Source organism: Gossypium hirsutum, chromosome A10, assembly GCF_007990345.1.
Source record: "Gossypium hirsutum isolate 1008001.06 chromosome A10, Gossypium_hirsutum_v2.1, whole genome shotgun sequence".
NCBI lineage: Eukaryota > Viridiplantae > Streptophyta > Magnoliopsida > Malvales > Malvaceae > Gossypium > Gossypium hirsutum.
The window spans coordinates 7,342,066-7,353,020 of record NC_053433.1 but is presented as its reverse complement, the minus strand read 5'-3'; the positions used below and the strand labels follow the sequence as shown (position 1 = coordinate 7,353,020).

General features: G+C 31.9%; 1 long non-coding RNA gene across 1 annotated transcript; it reads right to left on the bottom strand.

Moving 5' to 3' along the window:
* Positions 1–5,566: 5,566 nt before the first annotated feature.
* Positions 5,567–7,013, bottom strand: LOC121208603 (uncharacterized). Its single transcript, XR_005903718.1, has 2 exons — positions 6,853–7,013; positions 5,567–6,532 (listed from the first exon to the last, which is right to left on the bottom strand). It is a non-coding gene; the product is annotated as an uncharacterized lncRNA (long non-coding RNA).
* Between the last annotated feature and the right edge of the window lie 3,942 nt (positions 7,014–10,955).

The window sequence follows — 10,955 nt, the reverse complement described above, 5'->3', positions numbered from 1 at the left end:
GGCATGTATCTAAGATGTCTTATGTTTGTCATTTTGAGAAATGAATGTAAATGATGTTATAGGATGATATTGGTTCCTTACATATATATGTGTTATATTGAGGTTTAATATGGGATGTATGAGTAAATGCATAAGTGAGCATGATATAGAATTAGCTTGAATGAAGTTTAAATGGATTTGATAATAGATATGAAGTATCTATGAGGGAACATTGATTAGATCATTAAATTGATTGTTTTGACATGTTTTAGATGTATTTGAATGTGTTTTGGATTAATTGAACGATTGGTTTTTGAGTTGCTTGTTGTTAAAGATTGCAGGGTATGGTATACTTGATGCTTAAGGTTCATTTTGAGTCCAAATGGCTAGGCACACGGGCTAACACATGGGTGTGTGGTTTGGCCGTGTGTCCCCTACAACTTTAAAATTTTTAAAACAGAATGCTCAAGTATTTTCACACTGGCAGAGACACGGGCGTGTGTCTCAGCCGTGTGAGGCACAGAGCCTTGCACATTGGCGTGTGGCTGGCTGTGTGGCCTAAGTCAGAGAGTTACACGGGGTCAGACACGGCCTGCTGCACAGGTGTGTCCTCTGGTCACACGGGCGTGTCCCTTGACCACATGGGCTTGTGTGCCCTACACCTAGGAAAAATTTTGAAATTTCACAAAAAATTTCTGAAGTAACCGATTTAGTCCCGTTTTATTTCTATCATATATTTTAGGCCTCCAAGGCTTAATAGAGGGACAATATGATTAAATTTGATGTGTATGTTAAATGATTATGTAATTGTTAGTATTTGATATGAAAAGTCCGATAATGCTCCGTAATCATGTTCCAGCGACCGATAAGGATTAGGGAGTGTTACAAGAAATTGAAGAAGCAAATACGACATTGAGATTTAAAGTGGGCAACAATGTAAAATCTAAATTTATTCTCTATTCCTTCGAAATTTGAATTGAGGATTCAAAGGGGTCACCCTGAATGCTATTCAAGCCTTCGCACAAAATAGAGCCTTAAGCAATAGTGCCCATAATATTCAATTACAATGAACCAAATAAATGTTTTTTGTGAGCCCATTGAATCAGACTTAAATGTATAACTAGTTCTATCCAATCAAACATAATGTAAAAGATATATTAATCATTTAAACACTTCAATACTTTTCTAGTTTTTTTTTATATTTTTACAAAAAAATTATTAAAGAGTATAGTGGTCATTTGAGTATTTTTTTATACTTTTACAAAAAATCTATTAAAGGGTATATTTGTCATTTGAATATTTTTTTTCTTATGCTATTACATGACCTATTCTTTTAAACCAATTAGATGAATACTATTACAATACGTATTTCATTCCATTCAACCAAACAACAAACCATTATTATACCTATTTAATTCCATTACAGTTCTATTCCATTATCATAGAATGATCATTTTATTACAACTCTTATTCCATTTCAGCAAACCAAACGTGTCGTAAATGAATATTCTCTTCACATTTAATGCATATATTTTTGTGCAATTATTTTATACACTAAAATAAAAGAATTTTGAAAGTAAGTTTAGGATGTTAGCATGTGTTTTTATAGAAATTAAAAAACATATACAAAAATGACATATGGTGTAACACCCCACACCCGTGCCCTACGCCGGGACGGAATGCGAGGTATTACTAAACTTAAACACAAACATTTCCAACGTTTTCAAATCATCAAGACTTGATCAAATTTAAAACTTTTTTGAACTTTGTCTAAACTCTTTAATATGGCCTACGAGGCCTCAAACATCCATTGGAAACCATTCGGGACCAACCTGGGTCCTTTAACTAACTTTAGAAAAATAACTCATGAAACAGGGCATACGCCCATATGGAAGGGCAACAGGCCCGTATGGTCATTATAACATGGCCGTGCTGATGGTCCGTGTGACACACACGGCCTAAGCATCTAGGGACACGCCCGTGTCCCATACCTGTGTGAATTAAGTTATAAATTCGAACCTACAGGGGTTTTCACACGGTCTGGCACACACCCGTGTCTATTGTCTGTGTCCCTCACACAGCCATGACACGCCCGTGTCCTAGCCCCTATCTGAAAACCTTGACATTCTATTTCTGATGTCAGCAACCCTTAAAGGTCATACGGCCAAGGCACACGCCCGTGTGGTAGGCACGCCGTGCCCTTTACACGGCTAAGACACACGACTGTGTCTCTGCCCGTGTGTTTACTACCATGCATATTGACTTGTAAAATTTACGTGCAGGGGACACACGACAATGTAACACGCCCATGGGGCTGACCGTGTGTCACACACAACTTAGACACACGCCCGTGTGTCTACCCGTATAGACAATATTATTTACCAAGCCCTATGCCACCCTGAAACAAAATTTTATACCAACCAACATATCAAAGTCTAATTTAATATGATTTCTCAACCAACAACCATAGCTAAGGTCGATATACATTTCATATATTCAACCATGCCAACAATTTCACATTCATGAAAGACTATCTTGCATTCATATAATGACTTTCAAAATTAGCCATTTTCATGGCCTTATACAAAATGAGTCAAATACTAACACAAGCCAACACATTTGGCCCCAAAACAATGTGACACCAAAATAAAATAAAAAATTCCTATACATGTCATAATCAAAATGATAAAACTAGCTATACCAAGTGCTTCAAGGATAGTGTGGTTGGCTTCCCCGATGTAGACGATGATCTACAAGCTACTTTGGCAGCACTATAAAAAAAACACATTCATCAAACAGTGGCTTGTCATACTTAAATGATTTATCATTTTAAGCTCACTATCTTACTCTTCACTTCCTTTATGCATACTTACTACATCTCATCACACACTAAGGTCTTGTTCATGGGTTTAGTATACATACCTGTAATCATCCGTAAAATATCTCAATTTCATTCTCTCTAATAACATACCTGATTGAAATTTTCCCTAACTCGTTCTTCAAACTACCCGTTAACACTCGAAATACTAATGGATACACGGAAAGTTCACACTTAAGTGCCATATGAGTAGTCAGAGCTACCTTGTACTTTGTAATGCTCGCATTTTGAGTTACTCACGGGCTTTTTTGCCATGTCAGTACCCAGACCCCATAACTCTATCATGTAATGCCTACTCATTGAGATATTCAAGGGTCTGCACTCAAGGTCAGTACCCGGACCAATATTACATATAACATTTATCTTATGAACTCAGACATAACTCATGAGTTCAGACCATATAGTTCCTCATGACATACCTTTTGTATCCTATACTATTTCTGAGGTTCAACGGGATTTCATATTTAACCTGATATCGTCGTACTTATTTATCATGAAGATTACTCTTATATCACAATTTTTATGCTTCTATGGTAACAAGTAAGATTATAATACATGATGACGATAAAACATTTGAAAATAATCTATCATGACACATTATTTACATATGTACTTACTCGGCACAAAAAATGATGTGAATGAGCCTAATCCTCGTAAACTTTGTTCTTCCCTCGATCAAGACCCGAATCACATTTCTCTTGATCTAAAACGTCAAAATTTAGCTTATTTAATACACAAATCATTCAATTCAACTTGCACCTCATACTTTGGTAAAATGATCGTTTTACCCTTAAACTTCGCAAAAATTATGATTTTACTCTTAGGCCCGAAAGTCGATTTTTATTGAATTTACTTATTATCCAAGCCTAACCGAATTCATTTTATAACTATAGCATCTCAAAATTCTCATTATTTCACACATTTATCACCTATTTCATAGCTTATGCAAAATGGTCCTTAGTTAGGGTTTCCATGAAAACTACTTCACAAAAGTTGTTTATTTCACAACCATGATTCATTCTCTTCCATAAAATTTTAGGAAACAACATGAATACTCTCATGGCAAAACCTTAGACTTTTAACCATCTTGCAATATAGTCCTCTCATTAGCTAGCTCATGCTACAAGAGTCCTAAAAATGCAAAAATCATCAACAAAAACCATCTAAATCACTTACTTGCAAGGATGAGAAGTTGCTGAAATTTTGAGCTTCTAAAACCCCTAGAATGGCTGAAAATTTCGGTAGAGAGGTGAAGAAGATGATAGCCCTTTTTCTTTTGTTTTATTTTAATCAATTAAGTCACCAAATGTCACCTAACTTTGACATTTTGACCAATCTTGTCCCCTATGGCCGGCCACCTCTATTTAAAAGAGTTTAATTGCCCTTTAAAGGCTTTAAATTTTGGTTCTCTAGCTATTTAACAGATTTGGGTGGTAAACAAAACCTTTTCCCTTTAAGCGATTTAGTCATTTTTCGCAATTAAGCATAAAATCGCTAAAATTATCTCACCAAAATTTTCATGCCCTCATATAATCATGCCATAACATCTAAAATAATAAAATAGTTTCTTCGGCTTCAAAATAGTGGTTTCCAAAACCACTATTCCGACTAGTTCCAAAATCGGGCTGTTATATATGGCAACATCTAAAAACCTCATTGTCACTAACATTATATTTGGTTGGATGAAACTAGCTACACGTTCAAGTCTAATTCAATGGGTCTACACATAATATTTGTTTGGTTTGTTTAAGGCGTAATTCCGTGTGAAGGCCTGGATAGCATTCAAGGCAACCCCCTTTGAATCCTCAATTCAGACTTGGAAGGAATAGAAAATAAGATTAGACTTTATGTTGTTGCCAACTTTAAATCCCAATGTCATATATGTTTCAATTTATGATTTTTGTTCCTTTCTTAACTTTCAAAATCCCCTCTCTTCTCTTTTTTGGTATTTTCCTTTCGGAGTTAAAAAAGCAGGTAAGTTCCCTGTGTTGCATTTTTCTTTGCTTCTTCCCTTTATTGATATTTCAATTTTAGTTTCTTGTGTTAAAAAAAATTGACTTAATCCAAATAGAAATATTTTGGGTATTACTTTTTTTCTTGAATATCATTATTTATGTTTTTTTTTTCTTTTTTGTTTACTAATGGCTCTTATGGAATTGGTTTTTTTTGTTTAACATTGTTTTTTATTCAATATGAATTTTGTATATTCAATTATGTTTAGTTATTTTGTAGATCTGAAAATTTTTATTAGGGTTTTGGCTTTTACGTTTTGAGGATTATTATATTCTGAAATGGAATGTAAAAAATGTGCGGATGGTGATGAGCTCTCTTCAACATGCCGATCAACAAAAAGATTTAAAGTGATTAATGGTTTGTGAAAAAACCTTCAGTTTACACTTGAAAAACTATTTTGTTCCAATTGCTGTTAGAATAAAAATAACAGAAAGGTTAAATGCAAAGTAATGCAAGGAGTAAAATAAGGAGAAAATTAACACATGATATTTGTTAATGCAATTCATATTTACCAATCCTACTCTGTGGAGCCTCACTTAGTGAATGATTTTATTCAACAATCATCTGGATCACCTATTGGCTTAAACATAATATACCTTTACACAAAGAAGTAATTGCAGCATCAACACCAACCCTAATTGTCACAAATCACTCACCCAAATAGCTCACAATACAATCAATAAATCTCTCCAAATAATACGTAAAAGAGTATCAAAAGATAACTACAAGAACACAACAAGGTTGATACAAGAGTCCATCCAATAAAGTTTTGATAAGCTTTAAATTCCTATTTAAAAGTTGAAATCATCCCATTGATTGTCCTTGGTATTTATCATATAACAACCTCCATATACCAATTTTTCAATAACTCCCAAACTCTCTCAAGAGGTAAGGATAAGGATAAGGATAAACATTTTCAACACTTTAAACTTCTTAATATGATCATCTTAAGAGTCTTAGCCGAAAACCAATTGTTATTTTGTCAAACATGTCACTCCTTATTATGTCAAAAACGTTAAACATCCATGAGGTCGAAATAGCCTACAACCCAAGCAGAATATGTTCTTTATTCGAACAGAACATGCAACGAGCAAGCCAAAAACTTTAATAGTTTGAAGTGCAAGATTGCTTGCAATTCTTCCAAGGTGTCAATGTTTTAGACACGAAAGATTTTTGTTTTGAGTAGAACGTAAATTAGCCTCGAATCAGAACAACCAATGCCATAACTAGGCAACGGTTTCAAATGGTAATTCAATTATACAACGAAAGCAATAGTGATATCAGAGATAGCTTTTAGCATATACTTCAATAGCATAAGTAGATATGGATACAAGCGTACCATAACGACAAATGGCTACAGACGTACCATAAATACCTATGTCATCGAAGTATATGCCAAAAGCAATCTTTGATATGGCTATTGCCTTCGTAGTATAATTGAATTACAATTTCAAAACATTTCCCTATTATGGAATTAGTTGTTCTAAATCCGAGACTGATTTTTGTTTCACTTGAAACAAAAAATCTTCTCTGTCTAAAGCGTAAGACACCTTGGAAGAATTGCAAGCAATCTTGCTTTCCAAACCGTTAACCACTTAAGGTCCTTCTGTTTCTCTGCATGTTGAAGAGAGCTCATCACCACCAACACGTTTGCGCACATTCCTTTTCAAGAAAAAAAATAGTCCTCAAGAAGTAAAAGTCAAAACTCTAGTAAAAAAATTCAAATTTGTAAAACAACTAAACATAATTGAATATACAAAATCCATATTAAATAAAAAAAATTAAGTTAAACAAAAACAAACCAATTCCATAGTACCCATTAGTACACAAAAATGAAAGAAAAACATAAATAATAATTTTTTAAAAAAATCAAAATCCAGAATATTCCTATTTGGATTCAGCCAATTTTCTTTTTCAAAAAACTAAAATGAAAATATCAATAAAGGGAATAAGCAAAGAAGAAAGCAGCAAAGGGAACTTACCTGTTCCCTGAACTCCAAAACGGAAATACCAAAGAAGGGAAAAGAGGGGATTTTGGGGGGAAACCCAAAAATTTAAGAAGCAAAGATGATATTGGAATTTAAAGAGGCAACAATGTAAAATGTAATTTTATTCTATATTCTCTTCAAGTCTAAATTGAGGATTAGAGAGGATGACCCTGAATGCTATTCAAGCCTTCACACTAAATAGAGTCTTAAACAGCGGCGCCCACAATATTTAATTACAATGAACTAAACTAATGTTTTGTGTTTGCCCATTGAATTTGACCGAAACGTGTAGTTGATTCCATCCAATCAAACGTAATGTAAAAGATATATTAATGATTTAAACACTTCAATATTTTCAGTTTTTTTATATTTTTGCAAAAATAAAAATGCTAAAGGGTATAGTGGTCATTTAAATATTTTTTGGGGGATTTTTATACTTTCACAAAAATCTATTAAAGGGTATATTTGTCATTTGAACATCTTTTTTCTTTTATTACATGACCATTCCTCTAAACCAGTCACATGAATACTATTACAACACTTATTTCATTCCATCTAACTAAACCACTTCCATACCTATTCAATTTCATTACAGCTCTATATAATTCTCACAGAACGCCCATTCCATTTCAATTATATTTCATTCTAACGAACCAAACATGTCACAAGTGAATATTCTCTTCACATTTCATGCATATATATATATATATGGGTAACTATTTTATACATTAAAATAAAAGAATTTTGAAAGTAAGTTTAGGGTGTTGGCATGTGTTTTTATAAAAATAAAAAAAATATATACAAAACTGACATATGACAGTATCCAAAACTTACTTGTGACCTTTTTTTTTCTGATCTAAGATACTTAAGTAAAAATTAAAATAAAATGTAAAAAGAAAGAAAGAAAAAAGAATGAACAAACATCCAAAATTAAATCTATTATATATATGTGTGTGTGTAAAGATTCCTATTCGAGATAAGAGAAACGAGTTATATATATTTAACTTTCTCTGTAACAACATTTCATTATAATAGTCAAATTTATTATAGAACCAATTTTTTTTTTTACTCTATAACAACTTTTCATCTATAATAGTAACAATCATAAAGTACGAATTACATTATTTACTATGCAAGCTCTTTATAACAATCTTTTGTCTTAAATTTTAATAAAATTAGTTTTATTTCTAAGATAAACATTTTCAACACTTTAAACTTCTCAATATGATCAGTTGAAGAATCCTAGTCGAAAATCAACTGTTGTTTTGTCAAACATGTTACTCCTTCATAAGCCAAAACGCCAAACATCCATGAGATTGAAACAACCGACGACCCAAGTTAGATGGAACGAAGAAGTAGAACATATTCTCTTCATTCAAGTAGAACATGGAACGAGCAAGCCAAAACCCCTTAAAATTGGAGTGCAAGTTTGCTTGCAATTCTTCCAAGGTGTCTTATGTTTTGGACATGAAAGATTTTTTGTTTTGGACAACAATATTATAGATTACTTCTGGCACATGCTTAAATGTAGGGGTGAGCAAAACTCGATTCGACTCGAAAAAATTGAAAAAAATTTGAATTTCGAGTTAAACAAATTGAGTTATTCGAGTCAACTCGAATTTTTTTCGAATTTCGAGTTTTGAATCGAGTTGAGTTTTGAATTCGAATAACTCGAATAATTCGAATATCAAACTATAATATTTTACATTTTTACCCCAAACTCTCAAACCTTTTTATTTTTCCCTTAAAACTTTTACTCCTTCCCACTTTCCCCCCAAAACTTTTACTCCCCTTCCATCCCAACCCCCCAATCTACCCAAAATCCATTTCCCACTAAAGTTTTACTCTCCCATTTACTTTTTCTCAAAATTTTATTCCCAAAAACCCTCAAAACTTTTTATTTTCCCCCATAATTTTTAGTCTCTCCCACTTTCCTCTTAAAATTTTTACTTCCTTTCAATCCCACCTCCCATCTATCCCAAATCCACCCCCCAATTTTTTTTAATATTTTCCCTCCAAAATTTTACTCCCCCTATTTACTTTCCCTTAAAACTTTTATCCCCAAAAACTTTTTATTTTCCCTCTAAATTTTTACTTCTCATCCTTTACTCTCAAATAAAAAATCAAAATTATCTAAAAAAAATCACTAAACATAAATAGTAATAATTTTATTTATATCTACTATTTATATTATTAAATTAAATTTCACATTTTATATTATTTATATTATTGAATTGTTTAGTCATATTGAATATTTATATTAAAATTAAATTATTAATTATGTCATTAAATATTCATGTTAAAATTTTATATTGATATCAATTCACATTTTATCTTTAAAATAATTTTTATTAAAAAATCATATTTTTACATTTAATATATTTTTTAATTTGAAAATACATAGTGACAAGAATCTGAAGATAATTGAAACAACTAAGCAAACAAAGAAGCTATCCCATATATAAAAGATTAATAAATAAATTATGAAGTGATGAAAGTTCATAAAAATTTTAATTAAGGTGGACAAATTTTATTACAATGGGTGACATTAGTTACAAGGACCCAAAATTATTTATTAAAATTTAACTCGAGCAAATATATTTGATTCGAATTCCATCTCACTCGACTCGATTCGAGAAAATTTCAAATCAAATTAGGATGATAAAAAATGATTCGTCAACTCGATTAACTCGAAATTTTTTCATTCGATTTGATTCGATTCGATCAAACACTCACCCCTACTTAAATGGCATAAATAGATATGGTACGTCTATATCCATTTGCTACCATGTTTTGTTTGCTTCGAATTAAAGGATAATAATGAATCATAAATAGCAATTTCTCTTCTAAATTAAATCCAATTTCAAATATATCCCTGGTTATTTTTGCTTTTCTAAAGTTAGAAAGAGAGTTTATTTGGTTCTAAAACAGAAATAGTGCCCATAATATTCAATTACAATGAACCAAATAAATGTTTTTTTGTGAGCCTATTAAATCAGACTTAAATATATAACTGGTTCTATCCAATCAAACATAATGTAAAAGATATATTAATCATTTAAACACTTCAATATTTTTCTAATTTTTTTATATTTTTACAAAAAAAAATTATTAAAAATTTTCGAAAAATAAACATTCATAATGCATCAAGAATATGATTATCTAGCTTAACTAAGCTTAAAATGAGCTTTAGAAAACTTCCTGACAAAATAAAACTCAATTTAGTCAATATCCCGTCGTAGCGATGTCTGTTGCTCGTCGTGACTACACGAAATTCCTCGTCGCGACATAAACCCTGCAATTCCACAACCTATACATTTTTCACTCTTTCTTACTTAAAACAGCTTCTATGATCACATATCCAATGTCATATAATTTTCTACCGATAACCAACACTAAACACATCTAAATCTAACTCAAACAATTTCTTACATATTCAAAATAATAAGTTTACATTTTAAGATCAATTCGCAACCAACTTCATTCTTTAGTTGCAAAACATACCTAACAAGTTCCTATGTACATGCCAAGACTAATAACTAAAATTTAAAATTCATACTTCCTTCAAAACTTAAGGAGTGATGAGATGAGTTGGGGTCGATCCACGCCTTAACTTCGAAACAATCTATACCTATGTATTTAAAAGAAATCGCATTAAGCTCATAGGAGCTTAGACAAGAGTGATGTTGTATATATTTATTTAGAAATTTCTCATTTTACACACATATTTATATACATACATAGACAAGTTTATAGTATACAGACATTAGTTTCCATCCTTATGCATGATTTTTGGCTAATTAAAAACTATACTAAAGCATTATTTTAACCAAATACGATCGACATACCATTATTACTCGATTGTCACTTACCTTTTTATGCAATTGCCCAAATGTAGACAAAAGAGAACATGGTAGGATATACTGAATAAAACGATAAAATGCATCGAAGTGCTACTATTTTTCTCACGAATGTGCAGATATCACTTTCCACCGAAGTTTTCCACCGAAGTGCCATTCACTTGCACCGTAGTGCCACTACCGCTTGCACTTTAGTGCCTCTGTCACTTGCATCGTAGCGCCATGATCACTTGCATT